Genomic DNA, 12,156 nt, shown 5'->3' on the forward strand with positions numbered 1-12,156 from the left:
ATATATAGTGCATGATTTCTATCAATTTTTTCCGGCTTCAAGATGAAATAACTCTTGAAGAAAAGGTACAAGGAAGTATCTTAAGTGCAAATTTTCTGTTTTAAAACTAAACGAAAAAGACAATTGAGGTAGACGGAAGGGGAGGGGGTTCAAATTAAAAACGAGTGACAATAATTCTTTTGTTGATTTAATGTGTTTGTGTTTTAACTAGAAAAAGATGATTAAGAAACGATATAGGGATGATGTACGAGAGACAACAACTATCGATTGCCCGTTACGAAATATATATATCACAGTTGATATCCATGTCACAGATGACCATATAAATTATCTATCCAATTTGATGTAATCACAATTTCGTCATCCTGTCTCGTATATGAAGTATCAAAAAGTATTCCCGACACTTGTCTTTAGCCACTGTTTACCTTTCCAGAGTTTATCAATTAACTGCCGAGATTCAGTGGTGTTTATGAGGCTTGATCTGTCCCTTTCTACGATGAAATTAGTGGGGAGTTATTTTATTATCTTTTTTTTTCCTAATTTGTCATAACCTTCTTGTATTCTGTCTTTGTAGTTCATGTTTCCTGCTTGATATCTATGAGTTGTAATTCATGATTCCTTGTAAGGTATGTTACAATTCATGATTTGTTTCCCTGTATGGTATCTATATCTATGAGTTGTAGTTCATGATTCCTTGTATGCTATCTATGAGTTATAATTCATGATTCCTTGTATGGTATCTATGAGTTACAATTCATGATTCCTTGTATAGTATCTATGAGTTGCAATTCATTATTTCTTGTATGGTATCTATGAGTTATAATTCATGATTCCTTGTATGGTATCTATGAGTTGTAATACATGATTTCTTGTATGGTATCTATGAGTTACAATTCATGATTCCTTGTATAGTATCTATGAGTTACAATTCATGATTCCTTGTATGGTATCTATGAGTTACAATTCATGATTCCTTGTATGGTATCTATGAGTTACAATTCATGATTCCTTGTATGGTATCTATGAGTTACAATTCATGATTCCTTGTATAGTATCTTTAAGTTGCAATTCATGATTCTCTGTATGGTATCTATGAGTTACAATTCATGATTCCTTGTATGGTATCTATGAGTTACAATTCATGATTTGATTCCTTGTATGGTATCTATGAGTTGTAATTCACACTTCCTTGTATGGTATCTATGAGTTGTAATTCATGATTCCTTGTATGGTATCTATGAGTTGTAAGTCATGTTTCCTGCTTGATATCTACGAGTTGTAATTCATGATTCCTTGTTTGGTATGTTACAATTCATGATTCCTTGTATGGTATCTAGGATTTGCAATTGATGATTCAACTCCTTGTATTGTTACAATTCATGATTCCTTGTATGGTATCTATGAGTTGCAATTCATTATTCCTTGTATGGTATCTATGAGTTGTAATTCATGATTCCTAGCTTGGTATTGATGAGTTGTAATTGACGATGTTCTGCTTTGTATCTGGGTATTAATTCATGATTCCTTGTCTTGTATCTATGAGTTGTAATTCATGTTTCTATTCTTGGTATCTATGAATTGTAAGTCATGATTCCCTGCTAGGTATCTATGAATTGTAATTCATTATTCCCTGCTTGTTATCTGAGTTGCCAATCATGATTCCCTGCTTGGTATCTATGAGTTGTAAATCATGATTCCCTCCTAGGTATATATGCGTTGTTATTCATTATTCGATGCTTGGTATCTGAGTTGTAAATCATGATTTCTTTGTTGGTATCTCTGAGTTGTAATTCATGATTCCCTGCTTGGTATCTTTGAGTTGTAAATCATGATTTCCTGCTAGGTATTGACGAGTTATAACTGACGATGTTCTGCATGGTATCTGAGTTGTAATTCATGATTCCTTGCTTGGTATCTATGAGTTGTAATTCAGGTTTCGCTGCTAGGTATCTATGAGTTGTTAGTCATGATTCCCTGCTAGGTATCTATGAGTTGTAAGTCATAATTCCCTGCCAAGTATCTATGAGTTTTAATTCATGATTCCCTGCTTAGTATCTATGAGTTGTAAATCATGATTCCCTGCTAGGTATCTATGAGTTGTAATGCATGAGTCCCTCCTAGGTATATATGCGTTGTAATTCATTATTCCATGCTTGGAATCTGAGTTGTAAATCATGATTTCTTTGTTGGTATCTCTTAGTTGTAATTCATGATTCCCTGCTTGGTATCTTTGAGTTGTAAATCATGATTTCCTGCTAGGTATTGACGAGTTGTAACTGACGATGTTCTGCTTGGTATCTGAGTTGTAATTCATGATTCCTTGCTAGGTATCTATGAGTTGTAATTCATGTTTCTCTGCTAGGTATCTCTGAGTTGTAAGTCATGATTCCCTGCTAGGTATCTATAAGTTGTAAGTCATTATTCCCTGCTAGGTATCTATGAGTTGTAATTCATGTTTCTTTGCTCGGAATCTATCTGCTGTAATTCGTCATTCCCTGCTAGGTATCTATGAGTTGTAAATCATAATTCCCTGCTAGGTATCTATGAGTTGTAATTCATGATTCCCTGCTAGGTATCTATGAGTTGTAATTCATGATTCCCAACTTGGTATCAATGAGCTGTAATTTATGAGATTTTCTATGTACGAATTCGAAATGAATGTGATTATATATCATAGAAACTAAATTTGCTCTTCATCTTGACAGTAACTTGAGGAGCTCCAGTGATGATATGAAAAGAACGTTTTACCATATGTGCATGCATTGACCTTTTCTCATTTTTTTCATTAAAAAAGTAAGACAACATACCTGACTTATAATAATTACTTAGAACACATTAGTTATTAAACAATATATTTTCGATACGGGTGACTAAAATGTAAGATTAATGATTCGTAAATACAACATGTATGCTTACTTACCTAGAATAAACTAGATGTAGCTAAATTTTTTTCTCGGACTCTAATTTGGAATGGCACGCTATCAATCAATCTTAACAGGTCATATGAAGGTGAGCTTTTCGTGTGATTCACAAAATCTTCATGGGACACATCAGATCATGGGTATCGAAAGAAAGTTGCTTGAAAAAGAGGAGAAAAGTCAATTAAACAATTAAAGTTTGATAATTCAATTGAAAAATTGTATTAATTTTTTTCTCTAATTTTTATCCGATTAATACATTCCCGATTGGTGAATCATTTGTTTTTAATAAAAAGCGTGTTGTTTGTTTAATTTCAGTTCATCGGTTATCAAAACTCAACTATGGCGTCAAATGTTTTTGCTGGCCTCTAAAAATCCTTTTGTTATGTCATGACACAATATTTAAAAAGCTCGCCAGGACCTGTTTTTGAAATTTAAAAATTTAACGGTCTTGAGGGGAGATATATCGTATTACTTGATGCAGTCGAAGAAATATATGAATCTAGGTTTAAAAAAAAAGAACACAGAAAAACTTAGAAACAGATTATTCCATTCTAGAATCCATATTGTGAACGTTTTTCCACATGTTTTACATTCGAATTGTGTATTCGAAAAATGCGGCCTAGAAACTTTCCTTCTTTGATCGAAAAACAACCTTGACACGAAAGAATATTCAGCAATTCATGAGGAATTTCACTACTCAAAGATCATACATATCCTTTGTATAAAAGATGGAACAAATAATAATTTTACTAAACGGTTCGAGAGATTGGAAAGGTGTTTTCTTTTTTAATCATCGGGACCGGATTAAAGCGTTGCGGATTATAAGTTTGAATGTCCCTTTGGTATCTTTCGCCTCTCTTTTGATATAGCTTGAAATATGAAAATTCTTATTAAAAAATAACTTCAGCAGCACAAAAAGCATGGAGGAAAAAGTGGGTTCATGATTTGTTTGAAGGAATACTTTCATTTTGATACTTAATTGATAAAATATAAACATGAAGTTAAGCTATCATCATAAATGAGGTATACCATCCAGTATAATATGATAAATACATGTTTATTACCAAAAAGAGCTCTGTTTTCTCTTAATAACGACCAACTACCACAATCATAGCACTTACGCGTTATTACCAAATTAACACTGTAAACAAACGTCAGCATCAAAATCAGTTTATTTAAAAACTAGGAATTTACAGTAACATGGATGACCATGTGTCAGCAAAATTATAATTCTTAACCTGGGTTAATGTGGTAGCTTCTTAAATTCATACAGACAGGCATATTCTGGAAGTCGATAAAAAATATTTTCACATCTTATCCAATCTTGCATAGGGTCTGTTTAGAGATTGACATATGGCACTTGTTTGTTAACAGTATATTACCGATGTTAAAATCTCGTAAATCGCTTTGGAAGAGACAAATCAAAGTAACAAAAAAAAACCTGAGGGAATCGACTGAGCTTCAAAAGAACGACAAAAAGGGTGCGTCTACAGGGCAAGCGTTTACTTCTATGCATGCGTCCCACGCATGCGAATTCACATTAAGCCAAAATGTTACAATCGGAAATAAGACAAAATCGGAAAAATTAAGATCAGACGACTATACTTGTATCTAAGATCTAAGACCGTATGTTAATGTCTTTTTACTTTTTTGTGTTGTTGGGTCCAATTGACGTATACCCTGTATCTCCTTTTATAAATATGACGAAGGAAAAGGCGTTTTAAGATAGGTTTACAATTCTTCATTATTCACCTGATTGTATTATAACATTCAAAGAGAAATAACTCCAATTGGATACTAACCATATCTTTGTGTTTATGAAGTAACTTTACAACTTTACACCTTTGATAACTATTCACACCACTGGGTCGATGCCACTGCTGGTGGACGTTTCGTCCCCGAGGGTATCACCAGCCCAGTAGACAGCACTTCGGTGTTGACATGAATATCAATTATATGGTCATTTTTATAAATTTCCTGTTACAAAACTTTGAATTTTCGAAAAACTAAGGATTTTCTTATCCCAGGAATAGATTACCTTAGCCGTATTTGGCACAACTTTTTAATATTTCGGGTCCTCAATCTCTTCAACTTTGTACTTGTTTGGCTTTATAACTATTTTGAACTGAGCGTCACTGACGAGTCTTATGTAGACGAAACGCGCGTCTGGCGTATTAAATCATAATCCTGGTACCTTTGATAACTATTTACACCACTGGGTCGATGCCACTGCTGGTGGACGTTTCGTCCCCGAGGGTATCACCAGCCCAGTAGTCAGCACCGGTGTTGACATGAATATCAATTATATGGTAATTTTTATAAATTTACTGTTACAAAACTTTGAATTTTTCGAAAAACTAAGAATTTTTGTATCCAATGAATAGGTTACCTTAGCCGTATTTGGCACAACTTTTTAATATTTTGGTTCCTCAATGCTCTTCAACTTTGTACTTGTTTGGCTTTATAACTATTTTGATCTGAGCGTCACTGATGAGTCTTATGTAGACGAAACGCGCGTCTGGCGTATTAAATTATAATCCTAGTACCTTTGATAACTATATAATTTTAATCATTTAGGGTAAATACAAAAATTTATAACGAATTCATTATTTGGAAGATAATGCAAAAAGTACCCAGACATACAATATAACAATATTAGACCTTGTATCATTAACCCGTGCAGGTTCAAAAAGAAGAACGCAATAAAGGACAAGTGCGTCTTACGATTATACTGCAAAATGAAATACTGTTTCTGACTTTTCAATAAATAGACCAAACATTTATCAAAACTGTGGCGTTATAATTACGACTTGTATGAGCATTGAGTACCTAAAATTTGCCAAAAACAGCTAAGGTAATCTATTCCTGGGGTAGAAAATCCTTAGTATTTCGATAAAAATCACGTTTTGTAATCAGTTAATTTATAATTATGACCATATCAATGATAATTCATGTCGACACAGAAGTGTTGACTACTGGGCTGGTGATACCGTCAGTAGGGTTCTTTAAATATATTATTCAGTTCAATGCTAAAAATAAATAACACTAACTGAAAACAAAACAAATATGTATTCAAAAACATAGACATGAAAAGTCAATCGCACTAATCATTCAGTACATTTACAAAGTATATTTGCAAGCTATTTATAGTCTACGATTATTTGAATATAATATTCTGAACCAAATAAATCATATTTCAATTTAAATAGTTTCAGTTTAACAAATACATATAAATTATTTAAAAGTAATTAAATAACAAAGCAATCGTACCATCAGTGGTGTGACAAGGCAACAACTAAGCAAACATCTGACTTTGCCATCATAGATGTATAAATGCATGTTCGATACAGAAGGACTAAATCCTGTATAAATAAATCCATGTCTTACTATAAAAAAATAACAATTCAAAGAGCTTCCTTTTACAAAAAGGAAAGTTATGTTTTGAAATTATATTAATTAATTCAATAACCAAGGTTAACGAGGCTATGTTCAATATACAATTAATTATAAGTCAATACTATTCAATTGAAAATAAGAATCTTCATTAACAAACTTATGAAAATTGTTTTACTAAATAGTTATCTTGAAAAATAAAAGACAGTACTTGCAATCGTAGAAAACAGTACGTACATCAAAATATCCACAATGTTGTAACGTTTCAAACATACCAAAGCACACTGATACAACAAAAAATCTAGATACTAGACATAAAACTACTCAAAATGTCTTAATATTAAAATAAGAAAAAACAGGCGATATCTATTTAAGGTTATAACCCAGGGTGTGCTAAATATAGCACCCACAATATCCCAAAATAAGACAACCCATAAACATACTCATTAGAATATCATCAGACCTACATGTGCAAGAGTTCACTAACCAAGTCAGCTAAGACAACTTTTACTTGCAATTAGATGGAGTATAAAATATTATTAACCAATGATTGAGATGGTCATTAATACAGGTCTTATACAGAAAAGCCGGGTAATACAGAATTTTTACTGGTCTTAATACAGGATTTTAACTTCCGTTTTTTTGTTCATAAAGGTCCTCGGCACCAGATGGATTTCAAATACTTGTTTCTTCGTCACTCCAGTCCACGGACCAGTTCTTACCTGGACGTTGCCATTTTGTTTATATACATCAGTGATGTCATTTTGATGGGAGATAATTCTACACCTCGGGCCAATACAGCTAACCTCGACCCAATACGACTGTACTTGAACATAATACAGGACTAATATGAAAACACACATTTAATAACACTATAAGATAAAGTTAAATCTTTCTGAAGCATAAACTAATTCATTTTAATCAATAAAGCAATAAAGTAAATTATAATGATAATGATTCTCAAATAAAGATAAGGCAATTAATAAATAAAGCACAGATACATACATCATGTATATACTGAAAAGCTGCAAAATAGAGATTAACTAATAACATGGAATTAAATCGAATATATACTTCAATAAAAAGTTTATGCATTTTATTAGAATATTTTAATATAATGTATATATTAAAACCAATAGAGATAAAATCTGATGCGGGCACTTAATGTTTTATATCATATTGTTTTTAGTTATGACATATTTAAACACGCAATGCTTCTTCTTCATAAACACTCACATTTGTTGCTAACTACGATGTGATATATCGCTTTAAGTGCCCATTTCCCTCGCAAAAACCTCTGAAGTTACGATAGAGACCAAAACAAAATTTGGCCGTTAAGTTACTAGTAAATATTATATTAATATTAAACAAAGAGCAAGAAGATCCAAAAACTAGACAACAAATGCAGAAACTAATCAATGAAGCAGGTAGCCATTTGTCTAAGGAGCGGAGGTGTCAATTTACCGAGTGCAGAATTACAGGTAACGTTTTGCACTGTGCGATAACGATCTCGATTGTATCAGTATTGTATGCCATCGCATAAATACTGGAACGAATCCAGCTGTTAAACAAACCAACTCGGCGGACGCTAGTAGCCATACGTGAAGAACTTGATTAATATGTTGACAATATGTGAGAGCAAGTCGTGATGGAACCGACTGAGGGGTCATGATTATCATGGATCGTATTTGTCTCGAAGAAGGACTGATCAATTCGTGTCTGTGGATTATTGTCGTATCAACGACCTAACGGTAAAAGAAGTGTTACCGTTTATGCTACCCCGAATTGACGATTCATTGAAGCAACTAGCCGGTTCTCAACTATAACTCTTAAGGTTATTGGCAGGTAAAAAAAAAAGAGAGTGACCGCCAAAAACTACGTTCGCGATACGACTTGGTCTCTTTGTGGGTAGACAGGGTCGTTAAACACCCCTAGTAGTAGAAGTTGGTCTCTTCCAATTTCGAAAACTGCCGTTTTGGCTTACCTGTGCTCCTACAAAGTTCGAGTGATTGATGGAGAGGTGACGGTGGTATTACCATGGAACATTTGCTTTGTGTATATGGATGACACAATTGTAGTCGACAGAAGTTTCGAAGGGATGTTAACCAATGTTTGACAAATTTTTGATCGATTGATTAGCGCCGTGTTAAAATTAAAACCACAAATGTTTTCGTTGTTCGCAAAATCAGTATCCTTTCTTGTGGTGTTGCAACGGACCCTCAAAAGGTAGACGTCATTAAACAGTGGTCACTACCGAATGATGTTAGCGAGTTCTGCTCTTTTCTCGAGTATCATAGAAAGGTAAATTGACAATTTTAAAGGCATTGAAAGCGAGGTGGTTAGAGGTCCATATAACCTTAAAATTAAGCAAATACCTGTAAATTAACACGAAAATGATAATACGCTTAGCAAGATTCCATTGACAATGTGGCGTCGAACCTAACTGGGAGGAGAAATGTCGAGTCAATATTGTAACACAAGCACCAAAGTGGGATGAAGTAGATCTAAATGATGGAATCAAGGAAAGCAAGTTGCTGTTAGTGCTACAGCTAGAAGATTAACACATTTCTCTTATTAAAACTTGGGTATCAATATAAACAGAAAGGAACCACTTTACCGAGAAATTTGAGAATGTTATTATGCAGTTGAATGTTTATGGTCACAATGTGAAACCTTCGAAGTCAATAACGGCTTCCTGTGTACAAAGTATAGAAGGTACGCTACGCGTCGTCGTACCCATGACGGAAAGGTGTACATGTGTAGGTTTACAGCAATGTCATGACAATAAGACATCAGGACATCTTGAAATCCGAAAGACATAGGAAGATTAAATGATAAGTTTATTGGCCTGGAATTCGACGTTATGTGGTGGCTAACATTACATGATGTGAAACCTGCGTAAAAAGGAAAGGCCGACAATTACAAAAAAAAAAACCCAATGTTTATCCAAAAATCAGAATATCCTATCGAAAGGATAGCAGTCGACTAAATATTTTATGCGATCGCGCGAGTTGCTAGCGAAGGCAAGTACAACCTACTAGTGATGGTGATTATAACACTAAATAGACCAAGAGTTTCGCAATGGGAAATATGGAAGCATCGATAATTGGTTATATATATCATAGCGATATAATTCATTTGCAGATTCGAGGTACAAACAATACTTATTCCGATCAAGAAAGACAGTTTGAAAGTGAGCTTTTCGCAGAAATGTGTAAATTATGAAGACATAATCTTTCGATCAGTTTAATTGAGGTCTGGCATGCTAGTAGTCCTTTGTTAATTTATGTTGATCATTTTTAAGTTCATTCCGGAAAATAAATTAGTATGGGAGTTACAGGCCCATCAAATTGTACGAAAACATGTAAACCGAGAAATGCTTCGACAGAAACAATATCATGACAAAATGTTTGGATTGGAATTTTCTATTAAATGGCTTTCTGGTGCGTTAGCTTGGATAATGCCCTTAGTTTATGAGTTACTAGCGGGTCCCTTGAAAGTGTTTAAGCAAAACACAGATGTAACTTATCTAGTAATCTGTGATAGAAAGGCTGACAATAGGTAATTAACGTTGATCGCATGAAACAATGCAAGGAACAACGCTTACAAGGTGAGCGATTACTAAGGCTCGAGCAATAACATCATGTATCCGATATAAACTACAAAGTCCGAGATGTTGGCAAAAGTGTCTCAATCGAATTTAACTTTGAAAAGAAATATGAGACCGTTAAACAAAGACAAACAAATTTATTCACCAATAACATGGAAGTATTATAGTCAATATAATACTTCCATGCTAAGACTAAGAGGGGATAGAAAGCCTCACACTTGGTTGAACGACTATGTTCAAGATTAAGAATGTTATGAGACGATTGTCCCTATGCGAAAATCAGTTTTTGGGGCATGATAGAAGAAAGCATCCAAAATTGTTGTCGATGGTAGACGACACGGATAGATAATGGGAAGGGCAGAATCCCAGGGTCTATGTCCGATGTTATAGGAGAATCCAAAAAAAATTCTAGTGGAATAAGTACATCCGTGATGTCTTCGTCAAGTTTTCTCCTCTCAGACAGAGTTGTGAGGAAGATCACTCCCCCCCGCACCGGTAACACATTCAATAAACTGTTGACACCGATATATGTCTCACCTTCTTGTAATTTTTATAGTATAATGCAAATATTGAATCCAAATGGTACTATTCAAACATGTAAACTATGCAAAACATTCAAAGTCAATGAAACATGACTAATGGTGCAGGATTAAAGATCCCAATGGAAAGGAGTAATGACAATGCTTATAAAACTGCATACCAAATACCATTGACTTGTCTTAAGTAATTCCCTTTACCATAACCTAAACACAAACTTTAAATTGTGAACAATGTAAAAATTTCCAAATAAATGAACCATGCTGCGGGGGTGAGGTCATATAATCACCATGAAAAAAAAGTAAAATAACAAAAATACCAAACTCCAAGGAAATTTTAAAACAGAAAGTTCCTTATCAAATGGCAACATAAAAAGCTCAAACACATCAAACGAATGGAAACAACTGCCATATGAAAAGAGACTTGCAAATGCTAATACAACTGCATACCAAATATCATTGACTTTACATAAGCGGTTCCTCTTAAACTGATCTAATCACAAACTAAACATGTAAACTATGCAAAACATTCAAAATTAAAAGACCATGACTGAGGAAGCGGAGCCAAATAAATTCTATGGAAATGAGATGTGCAAATCCTATAGCGTCTACATACCAAATATCAGTGACCTACCACTAGTGGTTCCCCTTAAACTGACCATATCACAATCTCATGCATGTAAAGTAAGCAAACGTTTCAAAGTAAAGTCAATAGACAATGAATGAGGGAGCGGATTTGAATAATCTCCATTGAAATGAAATGTGCCAATGATAATGCATGTACATATCAAATATCATTGACCTACCACTAGTGGTTTTTCTTAAACTGATCTAATGACAAATTAATACATGTAAAGTAAGCAACAGTTTCAAGGTAAATAGACAATGAATGGTAACGCTGAAGTGCGATGGATTACACAAACTATAACATGTTCAATGTTTTTCATTTTCACAGGTCGATGTAAAATTCAATTTGTTTGTTAGAAGCAGATGATAATGTTTTCAAGTAAATCCTCGAAGGTATAACCTGCTTAAATTAAACCAGTCATGATAAATAGTCATTACATTTCCATTCATAACTGTAGCGTTGATTGTTACTTTGTAAATATGCCTGGACAAAAATAAACCAATTCATACAATATTTCAATACGCTACATGCACAGATTATTTTCCATTAAAACCAGTTATATTTCAATGAATGCAAAACATCACTGTGGCAGTGGGAAAGCTAGTGACAAAATATTACCTCCCCTGTAAACACTGAAAACTAGATCTTTTCAATGTTTGTCCCATTTTAGCAAGGACGCTCTCAATTATAAATTCACGGGAACACGTTCTCGTAAATAGTAAAAATAGAAATAAGTTGAAATAAAAACAAAACTTCCATTTAATGATATCATTTCCCTCATTAAATAGAAAACGACGAGTACAACAGACTTAAGGAGCTTGGTGTAAAATTGGTTTAAAAGAAATGTTGCTATGCGAATAAATTCCTGGAGTACCAACTTCAAGTTATTTTTTTACTGGCTGTATACCTCTCTGGAACATGCTAATTATCCGTATATATATGCAGCTAGATCAGAGAAAGTCGGGGAAAAAATTCAAATGGAATCGATTAATATGCAGCAAAGATTGGCACTTATGAAATTAAGTTACTAAGCAAATTCAAACGGACTTTATCTCGATGGAAACATTG

Source organism: Mytilus californianus, unplaced genomic scaffold (genome assembly GCF_021869535.1).
Source record: "Mytilus californianus isolate M0D057914Y unplaced genomic scaffold, xbMytCali1.0.p SCAF_9, whole genome shotgun sequence".
NCBI classification, from domain to species: Eukaryota; Metazoa; Mollusca; class Bivalvia; order Mytilida; family Mytilidae; genus Mytilus; species Mytilus californianus.